General features: G+C 49.1%; 2 protein-coding genes across 5 annotated transcripts in view; one reads left to right on the top strand and one right to left on the bottom strand.

The window, feature by feature from the left end:
• The window catches only part of LOC126535822 (tudor domain-containing protein 3-like), a 171,506-nt gene that overhangs the window by 56,830 nt on the left and 100,927 nt on the right, over nt 1–13,749 (bottom strand). The gene's annotated exons all lie outside the window — the stretch shown is intronic.
• The window catches only part of LOC126535821 (uncharacterized), a 51,891-nt gene that overhangs the window by 15,360 nt on the left and 22,782 nt on the right, over nt 1–13,749 (top strand). The window contains exons 1-2 of one of the 3 annotated variants that reach the window (XM_050182653.3): nt 2,665–3,114; nt 7,178–8,901. The gene's annotated coding sequence lies outside the window, so the exon portion shown is untranslated. Of the gene's footprint in view, nt 1–2,664; nt 3,115–7,177; nt 8,902–9,620; nt 9,918–13,749 lie in introns of those variants that run through there. The other 2 variants (XM_055073463.2, XM_055073464.2) reach the window with 2 other exon arrangements.

Genomic DNA, 13,749 nt, shown 5'->3' with positions numbered 1-13,749 from the left:
TTGAAGGAAGAGCGCCGTAAGGGGCAAGAAAGGTTTAATCCGGCGCGACTGACACAGCACCTACGCCGCAGGTGCGAGAAAGTCTGTCCGACGTACCTTCAGACACAGCGATCACCAAATGGGGCGTCCGTGCCCACTGCCTCACCGCGCGGGCAGCCAGCATCGAAGCGTAAACAAACTCGACCCTACTCCACAATGCCGGCATGCCTAGGGGACGAACACATACAACAAGCTAGGAAACTTTATCCGTAGTGCCCAGGCAGAGTCATACATTCAAAGAGCAAAAGCCCCCAGATTTTCTCTCTCGCGCCCGCTTTTACTCGCGCCTGCGCACAAACGTCGGGCGATCCCTCAAATGAACGTCTCGTCGCAGCGGGGCTGCGTCATATATACCAAGCACTTCATGCTTCGCTCGGGGGGACCGAGCCCCGCCGGCTCGCGGAGGCTACGGAACGGGTATCCAGGTGTTTTCCGACCAGGGCAGAAAGCAAAAATCCGTCGTCTTCGGAACCACGGCGGCCAGAATTAACGTCACGGAGCGCCGCACCTTTCGCGGTGTCTCTCAGATTCCCGGATGTTGATTCAAATACCAGAAAATCAATCATTCAACCTGTCTTCAAATGAAAAACTCCGAGGACGAGGTTGGCTCACAAGGCCTTCACATTCCGCAATTTCGGAGCGATACACGAACTGCCACAGAAACACAGCCTATATGAGCGGCACCGGCCACGTACTTGATAGCCCGGCCAAAAAGACAGGTACACTAGGTAACACACAATAGCGCAAAACGACGAACAAGGCGGAACAGCACCCTCAGGGTTCCGCAATGTTACGACTGTCGTGACAAACGAACAAAAGGAAGTGAACGGAACACACACGCACGACAGGAAGAAAGGGGGGCGACAGAAGAGAGGCAACACCGAGACGGACACGCCTCAAGCGACGGCGCATGGACGAAGAGGCCGGAGGGAGAAAGTGTGCTGCTGCGCGTCAATCGGGTCGCCCCACTGTGTACGCAGTCACGAGTCAGTGCGACGACCGAGACGCGAGTGCGAGCCGGGTGCCATCGCAATGACGCGGACACGGAAGAACCAGTGACGGCCGTGCCGCCGAGAGAATGGTGCCGACGACGAGAAGGAGGAAAACGAACTAATCGAACCAAAAATATAGTGCAGAATACGTGCGTGCGCAAAGAGGAATTTGAAGCGCGCTCACCTCATCGGCCGTTGTTGGATAGGCCCGGACATATCATCGCTCGCTCAGCGCTTTCGTGCCTCCAACGTTGGCGCAGACGCGCTCAACAAAGCTTTGTTGATGGACGCCATTCGGGTCCTTTGCAGGCGGAAGAGATATCTATACGGTGCCCTACGCGTGATATCGTGCCGCTATTTCTTTGCTACTCTCAGCTCGAGAATGAAGCGAGTTGTCACGCGGATGTTGATGTTTCTGAGGCACCGATGCACAGCGTACGAGACACTTAGCACGAATGCGCTTTGAGGGTATTTGTGTTTCTCTCACTGGTGGAACTAGTGTACAACTAAGCAGACAGACCATGTCGTGCGCAAGTTATATAATTTTTTCTTCTTCCGGAAGCTTTTACTTCTTGTGTCGCAGCATATGTGACGGTAGCCTTTAAAGACGCTATATGTGCTGATACTTTCAAGTAGACTGCACGTTGAGTGGTCTATCCGAATAACATGAGAAATTAACCATCATAGCCACAAACGGCAAAATTGCATCTGAGGCTAACTGCACTGTTACTTTCTTGACACTACACAAAATAAATCAGTTCGCCGTTGTTTATTACACAGTATACAAGCAACGACGAGGAGCAACGTGCGGAGATTACTGAATAAACATCGACATTACGTCTCCACAAAGCAACTTTGTGTCTTATTCATTTTTCTTTCTTCTAGTAAAGCGCACCAGAAGAATGTTCCCAGGGAAGAGACTTCGTAGTATCCTATTTGCCACTCATACACAGGATGTCATTTTCGAAAAACGTAGTCTGGAGAGCTCAGCATAGAAGCAGTCTGTGTTCTTATCATATGTCGTCATTAAGACGGTTAAACGTGCAGTTGGCGTAATTATTTACAAAAATGATTGACGGTGCATCTTCTCAGAAAAACAAGCTTGGTCGAACACAATGCGACGTAACCTAATATCAATGTAACCTCATACATCGCATACTTCATAGGCACCCGTGAAAAATAAGCAGTATCACCGCACTGCGACTTCAGTGTGCCAATTTCGGTGCCCTTCATGTCTTTACCCTATCTCATTTCTATAAAAAGGCATTCAGCCAAAAGATAAATAACTTCGCTTATGAATGGGCGGCATGCTGCATTAACTCGACATCGTGACCCGACACTTAATACTACCGCATTTTAAAAGCACACACACGGTCGCCCATGCTTTTGAATTACAGATGTTAACTCGAACTTTCGACTTTTTCGAAACAATTTCACTGCCAATTTTACAGATACACCACTGACGTAGTGCCAACCGAAGTCGACCGAAGATCTAACGGCTTTTTATGAGTAGCGCGGGTATTGTACAAAAGACACCGCCAATCAGCAAAAGAGGTCCCATATTGAAGAGTAGGTACTCTCATACGCTCCTTGGAAAGCTCGATCAAAAGAAAAAATAACTAAGCCTTAGCGGGATGACCGAGTAACAAGCAATAATTAAAAAGAAATAGAATAGAAAAAAGGAAAGAAGGGGTCATTACTTCAACTGCGTCGGCGGGCTGGCCGATAACAGTGGAAGCACGAGGAACCTCGACCACTCGTCGTTTCTGCCCATTGAGTTCGAGCTCCTCGGGAGTCGGGACTACGCACATCTCTCCGTCCGCAACGTACGCATACTCCACATGCGAGGAGGCGGCAGCGGCTGTGCGTTGTAAGAGAAGCGAGAACCAGGAAACCCGAAGGACACCAGCGGAGAAGTGAAACGAGAGAACAACAACGGCTCGGCCGCGCGCGCGCGCGCGCTCAACTCGCTTTCGCTTCCTCATCGCAGCGAGCCGTTCTTTGAAAGAAAAGGCCGCATGGAGTCGACGTCGAACGAGCTGCTAGGAGGCTCTGGGTGGCCTACAGACCCGCGGCGAGGCACGTAAGGACTTTCTTTCTCTGCCGGAAAAAAAAAAGAAAAAAGGAAAATGTGGGCTGCCCTTTTCGACAGTGCTATGCGCCAGTCACGACCTCACCTCTCGAAAGCTTTCCGCTCAATCTCTCTTTCACTCCGCAACTTCGCAAAGACCGGCGCCAAGATGTCGAAAAAGCGAAGCGCGTATAATACGTTTAAGCAACTGTGCGGGATGGGACGTCACAATAAAACGCCTGAGGGGCCGGCGTGAAAAGGCGGGTAGCATATCGAGCGAGATCTAAACCACCGCACTTTTCGCCCCGCCGGGCCAACGTTTATTTCTCAAGAACGCGTTAAGCGGAGCACATCAAGGGATAGGCGCGCTATGTGTTCTTTCCTTCTTTCTTATTCAGGGCGCTAAAGCAAAGAATGCGAGTGCAACACGGTCTGTATCTCTGCACGCCAATTCAAAGGCACAAAGGTTAGGCGACAGAACTGCCTCGACCAAACATGTCGACGCAGTTCTGTCGCCTAACCTTTGTGCCTTTGAATTGGTGTGCAGAAATACAGACCGTGTTGCACTCGCATTCTATAGGGGGCCCTCTTAACAGCAGGTGTAATTAGACCGATGCTTATCTACTCACTTAACCAACAGCGACACAATGCACAAAACGAAACGGAACGCTTCATCCCTGTCCCAATTCCCGTACCAACCACGCGGTATATACGGTGTAGCTAAAACGAACAATTAGCGAGTTTCGGCGTAGCGCTTGAGATCAACGAAACGGCCACCTGCCATCTTCGCGCTGACCTGCGCACCGCAGAGCGCTCGCAGCCGGAACGTTGCCCGTGCGCGGAATAATACGGTTCCGCTAAGCCGGAGCACCACATAGTAAACCAATGCGTTTCGGGCATGAAATCAGGTCATAAACATCTGTTAAGTAGATTAACGAAGTCGTTAGCCCGCCGCGGTAGTCCATTGGCGTACTGCTGGGCTCGAGGTCGTGGGTTCAATCCAGACCGCGGCAGCCGCGTTTCAATACGGCAGAAATGCAAATACGCTCGTGCACTTCATTTAGGTGACCGCTAAAAAGCCACAGGTAGTCAAAATTATTCCGGGGCCTCATAATCAGATCATCTTTTTGGAACGTAAAAGCCTCGGAATAAAATTTTTAGAATGAAGTCGCGTCGTTTCGTTACACACTGGATCTTTTAAGGGCAATTTTACCAGGAGAGAAAACATGGTTCTCTGTTCGGCATGCAGATTCAGAATATATATTGTAATGAAGCAGGCGCGCTCCCGTGTATGTGCCGACTGAAGAGGAAGACGAAGGGCCGTGCCGTGATCGCGAGCGAGCCCCGTGCTACGGACAGCCCTTGCAGTAGTGCCTTGATTTACCTAGTATTCCAATGCTAGGTAAATTGGAATGCTAGGTAAATCAAGGCACTACTGCAAGGGCTGTCCGTAGCACGGGGCTCGCTCGCGATCACGGCACGGCCCTTCGTCTTCCTCTTCAGTCGGCACATACACGGGAGCGCGTCCGCCTCATTACAATATATATATATATATATATATATATATATATATATATATATATATATATATATATATATATATATATATATATATATATAGGGGTTTTCTTTAAAGTTCAGCACGCAGGACCCGACGTAACATACGCAGGAAAGAGACGACGAACTTTTTGGAAGACTTCTTAACGTTTTCGGCTGGTGGACCAGCCTTCGTCTTCGGTTACTGTACTCTGACGAAGGCTGGTCCACCAGCCGAAAACGTTAAGTAAAAGAAGTCTTCCAAAAAGTTCGTCGTCTCTTTCCTGCGTATATATATATATATATATATATATATATATATATATATATATATATATATATATATATATATATATATATATATATTTGCGTATGGGAATGCGAAAGCATTAGAGTCGTTTTGGTGAAATGTTTCTTCTTTCCACGCGTCGCCTGCCCGGAAGGTGTTCATAACTCGAAGGACTCTACTCAGCGGCGGTTCAATTGGACACTAATGCATTTTACTGTATGCTCTCATGACGTGGCGCCCCCCCCCCCCCCCCCCCCCCCCCCCATTGGCTGCGCCGTCGCGTACCCAATGACGCACGCAGTATATTCACACCTTTAGTCAACCAGCTAGGACCATGCACAACTCGCAACTCGGAGGCCCGGGTTCGATCCCAGACCCAAATTTACCAAATTTTCATTTCAAGGCCATTAATTTACTTTGTTTACAGGAACCTCCTAGAGAAATTTGACGTCAATCCGAGCATTTATTTACATGTTTTTACTCTTTGCGCAGTCGGCCATTTCGGTACCACAATTCGGTCACGCCGCCGACTACGACTGATTTTCGCGAAATGGAGCATACAATGCTTTATCTTAAAACTTTTTGTGCGCAAACAAACAGGGACGAAGAATAGGAGCAACACAAGGACGTGCGCTTTCTAACAACTGGTTTTATTTTTGATGAACCACCTACTTAAATACTCACTGATCTGCGCGATCTAGTCAACAGTCTCTGTTTGTTTGCGCACAAAAAGTTTTAAGATGAATCTGTTCCAACTAGGCCTACTCGCAGTAATGCTTTATCATTAAAATGCAAGAGACAACAGAGAGACGGCCGGGTAGAAAAAAGAAAGCTCACGCCCAGTTCCAGTAGTGTGTGCTGCTTTCAATCCCTACCCACTTGTTCGTGTTACCCGCGCGACGCACAGCAGAGAGCTCAGCCTTGGCAAGACACACCGAGGAGCGAGTCACTCGATGCCTAAAAAATGCGACCGCGAAGTATAGTTCTTCGCTTGTCTTCCTTGAGCCTGACAAGAACAAAAACAGACGATCCTTCATTTTTACTCTTTATGCTCCGAATGCAGATAAGGGTAAAGATAAAAGAGGGGGAGTCATGCTTTGACATCCGAGACATTTAGAGTGCTTAGGGAAAAGAGATAGAAAACTACACAGAGAACGACGACAGGAGAGAAATGACGCTGGAGTTCCAAGACTTCCAACTAGCTGAGCTTTGTGTATTAATTGCGATGTGGTTTGGTCGCCAAGTCCTTATGCGCAGCAGGAAATTGCACCCACTATTTACAAGGCTGCAACTTGTCTCCGAGACATACAACTAATCTAGAACACGTTTGTTGGCGCTACGATATTGCCCCTCTTTTGTGCCTTACATAGACTTTCCTCGGCAGCAACCATATCCTGAAGGCCAGCGTGCCAGATTCTTAGTAAAGAGGCCGAACCTTGATCAAACAGTTCAGATTTCTTTTAGGACCGCGACTATTATTTTCCTGGTGCGAAGCAAACAGCTTTCCACAGTAAAGCCCACAGGAAGCAATAACTCAAACGCCCCAGGGATTTGCCGCTGACCCTCTGTCATCACGTGTATACATTACAGAATGAAAGATAGACTTTCAACCATGCTAGCCCAATTGTCAGTTGCCACAGGCTCAGCCTCACAGATGTGTACATTCCTCGAGTGCAGTGTACACTGCGTAGTCTTAACAGCAAACGGACAGTTTCCTTTTTCCTATTTTTTCCTTTCGGCCACCCAAGAATCCAGGAACAACAATTACAGTGCGCAAAGCCGATTTGATATAGGGAAATGAATTGGTGCGTGCGCATGCATCGTGCTCACTGTACACCAAGTCGTTATCGTGAGCACGATAAGAGGGACAGGGATACAAGATCTGGTATAGAGTCGAAGGACAGCAGAGATTTGCAAGATTTCGAAGTCGTGCGCTAATCATCTTAGCCTCAACCAACCGCTATAAGTGCAGGCTAGTTGAAGGTCAGAAGTGCCGTCGTCCGCAGTTCATGCTTTTGTCATAGTGGTCATTCTCTAGCGCTACTCTTACAAAAACAGCTCTTCCCTGTCATAGGTGTCGCTTATGAAGTGTCGTCGTCATACTGCAATCGTTGTCGTGCCGATAGCCGCTTTGCGCAGTATAGAATACATAAGAATGACAAAGGTACTGTAAGCGTGGCTCTTTTTCTTTCCTTTCTTATCGCTCTTTCCAAAGCAAGGTTCATGCCTCTCTCATTTACGCCATTTCAGGAGCTCCGGAAAGGTCAGCACTGCTCGTTGGCGAGGCATCAAGGCGCGCAACATTGGCTTTTCGCACTGCCCGTCTTACATCGTCCACACGTGTCCGCAGCCTACTCATCTGTCACAAAGCGTGTTGACAAATTACAGCACAATCAATAACCATAAGGAGCAAAGGGTGATGCATCTACACCAATACAATGCTCTTTGTGTTCATAAAGGAAAAGAAAGAAAGAAAGAAAGAAAGAAAGAAAGAAAGAAAGAAAGAAAGTCGTTTCTATGAGAAATCAAAACCCCTTCACAAAAACAAGGCAAGGTACCGAAAAGAGGAGCACAATCTCCTTCTGAGAAGAATACAGAGAAGTAATCATAATAGGCAGCATCTGGACTCAGTATGTCAAGCTGCACTCAGTAATCCCAGGAAGCCCTACCGCTCAGGACAACCACTTCCGTCAGCACGAGTAGGATGCCGCAGCTGGAGCCACTTTATCCTGGAATACTTCTAGCAAACGAGCGGGTCCTTGCCCTACCGACAAATGGAAGCGTATCCAATACGGTATCACGTAGACCCAACGAGTACAGCGCCAAATGCGACACGCGGTCCCGGCGTAATTGATCGCGCCGTGTCCGCCAAGGTCTCTTACACCATGCAGCACGGCCGAGTGCAGTCAGCGTCGATTTCCCACAGTCCCGGTGCCAAGGAGCAGCTGGGCCCGATTTACAGCGGCGTCAAAACTTCCATTTGAAAAGCGGTATGGGGAAGCCAGCCTTGTCGAATAAGCGTCGGCGATGACGAAGGCGTTCGTCGATAAGGGCACAGTTACCAGGACAGAGGCACCTGACAAAGAATGCGTCATCCATCAGAGGCTGAAACAGCGAGTCGATGCCCGCTACCGCGGTCGCTTCGTGGGCGGACGCCGGTCGTTGTACGGCGACGCCGCCCAGAAGACAACAGTGGCCGAGGCGAATGGTCCAGCAACGGTGGGCCCTTTCTCGCCGGCAAACGTTAACCATCGACGGCGCGCCCGCGCGAACGAACCCACGGGGGCTTTAACTGGAACGCGTGACGCACGCTGGAAAACGCAGAAAAAAATAAAATAAAAAGGAGCGCACGACGGCGGCCCTAGCGGCGCGACGCGCACGCTACCCAAAGACTCGGGCGGCGGCAGCCAAGCGCGAACCTCCTCTCAGTGGCGACGCGGGCAGAGAACCGGCCCAACCAGTTCGAACGTCATTCCACAAAGGGCTGCGCAAGGGCCACGCAGGAGACACGCTTCCCGAACCCCCGACGGCGCTCGCGCGACGTCATTGGCAGCGACGAGCCTTCTCCATGTGCGAGGACGGATCCAGCTAATCCTGCTTGCGGCCTTCCAAATCCTCCCCACCTCCCCCTGCTGCTTCGGCTGGTTGGCGAACACAGACGGAGGACCATCCAGAACCGTGCAAGAGAGACGCGCGGCCACAACACTGCGGTCGCGACGACGAATCAGCTGCCGACCACGGGGATTACAGACGCGCCGAGGGTGACGACGACCAATGCGTGCGCAGGATTATCGGTATAGTGCTCGACGAGTAGGCTGAAGAGACGTCGGCCACGACTACAGCGCCTGAACGCAACGCGAGGATGTGCTGCAGTGCGTCGCGCAGCGGTCACTGTTATCCGACTGTCTGGCTAAAGCGTCGTCTTCTGGAGTACCAGTGAAGAAGCAGGACCGCTCACTTTACTGCGAGACACGGTGAGTTCAGCTTTATAAAGGCTGCCTAACAGACCGGAGCCAAGCTATGTCTCGGGTCTCGTTCGTATTAAAGCTTTCGCAACCAATACATTTAGTATTCCTGATATATTTCTTTTTTTTTGTACACAAACTGCGGGTCCGGGATATGTGAACAGCCCAGTACTGCAGTGGCGTCAGTCTTGCGGTGCGTCACAGTACCACTACCGATGAAAATACGCTCTGACAGCCACGACACTACGAAAAGTCACCAATTGCGAGAGTCGCGGACCTCACTTGCGCTCTATTCACACCGATGCATAAGCGAAACATGAAGAGAAACGCGAGAACTAACGACAAATGTCGGGCGAAAAGGCGCAAACGCTATCTGGACGTTGCTCAACCGACCAGCAAGGCCACTTCACGCATGCGACGCCGGGCTGAATAGCGCCACACCAGCCTCGCTTTCTTTCCTGCCGGCGTCGTCATTGTTGCGCCGTCGGTATGCTGCTTCTACGAACCCGCCTCGTTACGCATAAAAGAGAGAAACGTTACAGCGAAAGAAAAGAAAGAAAAACGCGTGCTTGAAAGCGCCGCTTGCATGCCGAACGAGCATTCCGTCATTGTGCAGGACACACCAGCGAGTCGTCTTCCCACTCCAAACCCGGCCACGCGCTTCCGAGAGTAAACGGCGGCACTCGGTGCAGAGCTTTTTCAGATGGCTGGGGAAAAAAAAAAAGTCTGTGGCCTGCGCATTCCCACATACACGTGGGCATGCGCGCGCATAGACGCGGGTAGGCGACGAGGGTGCTGCTCCCCTGCTTTCTTTTTCGGATGTTATGGAGTTGATCGCTTCGGTCCTGCCACGCACGAGTCCCCTTGGCGCGCGACACGGGGGTCGTTCAACGGGATCGGAGCGTCGCGGGTGGGCGTGTACGCAACGAACCCGAAGCAGCGCCCACCCACATGCTCGACCCTGACCTCGCGCGCCTTTGTCATCAAATGCAGCATGACACGGCCGTAAAGCTTGAGACGAACAGGTCGGTGACGTCATGAAGCGTGTCGGCTGTTTCGCGTTTATCCAAAGCCTTACTGCTTTAGTTCCGTAGTTCCTCAATACTGGCCCCCTACTGTCCTGTTTACCGTGAGTTCTAAGCTGAATTTCAGGAGTCGCTATCTTTGGTTTGCGGAGAACGGCGATCAGTATACGACCAACCAGTGTTCGAGTGCAGCTGGTGCATGACGTAAACGTACATAAGACTGCTTCAAACCTCCTCCATCGCGCAATTCAAGCGGTTCCCGTACTGCCAATGTCCTGTTTAACAAAAACACTGAAGGTCGATGCATTCCAGAACGCGACGTCTTTGTTCTTCAAGAACTGTAATTACATGCAGCATCGAAGCTGCGATTTTAATTGGAACCTGCTAGTGACGCATGAGTACGCTTATTTTAAGGACTCTTTATTTTGCAGTCTATAATTTCGAACTGTTTCCCCAAGAATAGCATCATTGAAGTTCACATTCCGGAGGCTTTTTCATCATCATCATCATCATCAGCCTGGTTACGCCCACTGCAGAGCAAAGGCCTCCCCCATACTTCTCCAACTACCCCGGTCATGTACTAATTGTGGCCATGTTGTCCCTGCGAACTTCTTAATGTCATCCGCCCACCTAACTTTCTGCCGCCCCCTGCTACGCTTCCCTTCCCGTAGAATCCAGTCCATAACCCTTATGACCATCGGTTATCTTCCCTCCTCATTACATGTCCTGCCCATGCCCATTTCTTTTTCTTGATTTCATTTAAGATGTCATTAACCCTCGTTTGTTCCCTCACCCAATCTGCTCTTTTCTTATCCCTTAACGTTACACCCATCATTCTTCTTTCCATAGCTCGTTGCGTCGTCCTCAATTTAAGCAGAACTCTTTTCGTCAGCCTCCAGGTTTCTGCCCCATACGTGAGTACTGGTAAGACACAGCTGTCATACACTTTTCTCTTGAGGGATAATGGCAACCTGCTGTTCATGATCTGAGAATGCCTGCCAAACGCGCCCAAGCCCATTCTTATTCTTCTCATTATTTCAGTCTCATGATCCGGATCCGCGGTCACTACCTGCCCTAAGTATTCCCTATGTATTCCCTTACCACTTCCAGTGCCTCGCTACCTATCGTAAACTGTTGTTCTCTTCCGAGACTGTTAAACATTAGTTTTCTGCAGATTAATTTTCAGACCCACCCTTCTGCTTTGCCTCTCCAGGTCAGTGAGCATGCATTGCAATTGGTCTCCTGAGTTACTAAGCAAGGCAAAATCATCAGCGAATCTCAAGTTGCTAAGGTATTCTCCATCAGCTTTTATCCCCAATTCTTCCCACTCCAAGTCTCTGAATACCTCCTGTAAACACGCTGTGAATAGCATTGGAGAGATCGTATCTCCCTGTCTGACGCCTTTCTTTATTGGGATTCTGTTGCTTTCTTTATGGAGGACTACGGTGGCTGTGGAGCCGCTATATATAGCTTTCAGTATTTTTACATATGGCTCATCTACACCCCGATTCCGTAATGCATCCATGACTGCTGAGGTTTCGACTGAATCAAACGCTTTTTCGTAATCAATGAAAGCTATATATATAAGGGTTGGTTATATTCCGCACATTTCCCTATCATCTGATTGATAGTGTGAATATGGTCTATTGTTGAGTAGCCTTTACGGAATCCTGCCTGGTCCTTTGGTTGACAGAAGTCTAAGGTGTTCCTGATTCTTGATTGATTGATGGGTATTGTTTCTCGGCGCAAGGGCCAGAAATGGCCAAAGAGCGCCATGACAGGTGTCCCTGATTCTATTTGCGATTACCTTAGTAAATACTTTGTAGGCAGCGGACAGTAAGCTGATCGGTCTATAATTTTTGAAGTCTTTGGCGTCCCCTTTCTTAAGGATTAGGATTATGTTAGCGTTCTTCCAAGGTTCCGGCACGCTCGAGGTCATGAGGCATTGCGTATACAGGGTGGCCAGTTTCTCTAGAACAATCTGCCCACCATCCTTCAACAAATCTGCTGTTACCTGATCCTCCCCATCTGCCTTCCCCCTTTGCATAGCTTCCAAGGCTTTCTTTACTTCTTCCGGCGTTACCTGTGGGATTTCAAATTCCTCTAGACTATTCTCTCTCACATTATCGTCGTGGGTGCTACTGGTACTGTAAAAATCTCTATAGAACTCCTCAGCCACTTGAACTAGCTCATCCATATTAGTAACGATATTGCCGGCTTTATCTCTTAACGCATACATCTGATTCTTGCCTATTCCTAGTTTCTTCTTCACTGGTTTTAGGCTTCCTCCGTTCCTGAGAGCATGTTCAATTCTATCCATATTATAGTTCCTTATGTCAGCTGTCTTACGCTTGTTGATAACTTAGAAAGTTCTGCCAGTTCTATTCTAGCTGTAGGGTTAGAGGCTTTCATACATTGGCCTTTCTAGATGAGGTCTTTTGTCTACTGCGATAGCTTACTGGTATCCTGTCTAACGGAGTTACCACCGACTTCTATAATTTCTCATAAGACAAATTAAATTCTGGCGTTTTACGTGCCAGAACCAAGGTATGATTATGAGGCACGCCGTATATATATAAAGCGGGGGACTTCGGATTAATTCAGACCACCTGGTGTTCTTTAGCGTGCATCCAATGCACGGTACACGGGCGTTTTTGCATTGCGCCTCCATCGAAATGCGGCAGCCGCAGCCGGGATTCTATCCTACGTCACCGGGCTTAGCAGCGCAACGGTAAAGCCACAACGGCGGGCGTGTTGGCTTCTGAATAATGATCGCTGCCAGATTATCACGACGAACAACATATCTCCACGCACAACTCGTGCAATGCGAAGAATGTTTTATTTTTCCACTGCGTCACGCCGAGCGACCCCAGCTATATCCTAATGGCCGCAAGTCTTGCGTACACCCGTGAACTAAAGTATACGGACCAGGGATCGCGCAATAAAACTAATTTTCTCCTTTGTCTGTGAATGCAACTTGAAAGTAATGATTGCAGTCCAAACGTGGCATTACGAATTTTCCAGTGCACTCGTTAGTTTCCTTTTATGCGTGTTAATTACGAAGAAATTCTGTTTTTTCGGCGACCCTGTGGTCCGTATACTTTTGCTGACTGTCCCAACACTCATATATATATATATATATATATATATATATATATATATATATATATATATATATATATTCACTCGCTTCTTGCAAGTTGCAACGCCGTATAGGCCTTGCCATGATAGGAGGGCTATCGAGAGAACCGTAGCTACAATTTTCGATTTCTTCGTCCCGCCGCGTTGTCGACAAAACCGAATTCGCTGCTGGACGCAGGCTCGACTCCAGAAGCTCAAGAAAGCACCTCCTTAGGGGGATAGCTATATGTGTTTCCGTTGGAATTAAATAACGCAATGGGACTAAAATGAACCCTGTGTCCCAAACGACGCTCGTGTTTCCCCTGGAGATTAACACCACGCAACTGAAACGGATCTGGTTTCCACACCGTTATGTCACTGCCCCTGCGTTTCTACGAAGCTCGAAGAGTCCTTCAAATACGAATTTCTAGGCTCCCCGTTTACCCAGTTGTCACATACAAGAACTGGGTAAACGGGGAGTTCTAAACTATAGTTCTAAACATAAGGAGAAGAAAAACGTACAGAGACGTGAAACGAGAGAACGAAACCAATTCGAACGGCGATCGACCAGAAGCTCGGCGCTATAACTATACGGCCGCTCCAATGCAGGGGCCCACGCCTGACTCGTGTCTTTCTGCGAGTCACAGCGCCACGGTTCGTGCCACACAGCTTCGCGGGAAGCGGAACCACGCCACGTGAGGGCGATCCACGC

Source organism: Dermacentor andersoni, chromosome 4, assembly GCF_023375885.2.
Source record: "Dermacentor andersoni chromosome 4, qqDerAnde1_hic_scaffold, whole genome shotgun sequence".
NCBI classification, from domain to species: Eukaryota; Metazoa; Arthropoda; class Arachnida; order Ixodida; family Ixodidae; genus Dermacentor; species Dermacentor andersoni.
This window is presented reverse-complemented; position numbering and strand designations above follow the sequence as displayed.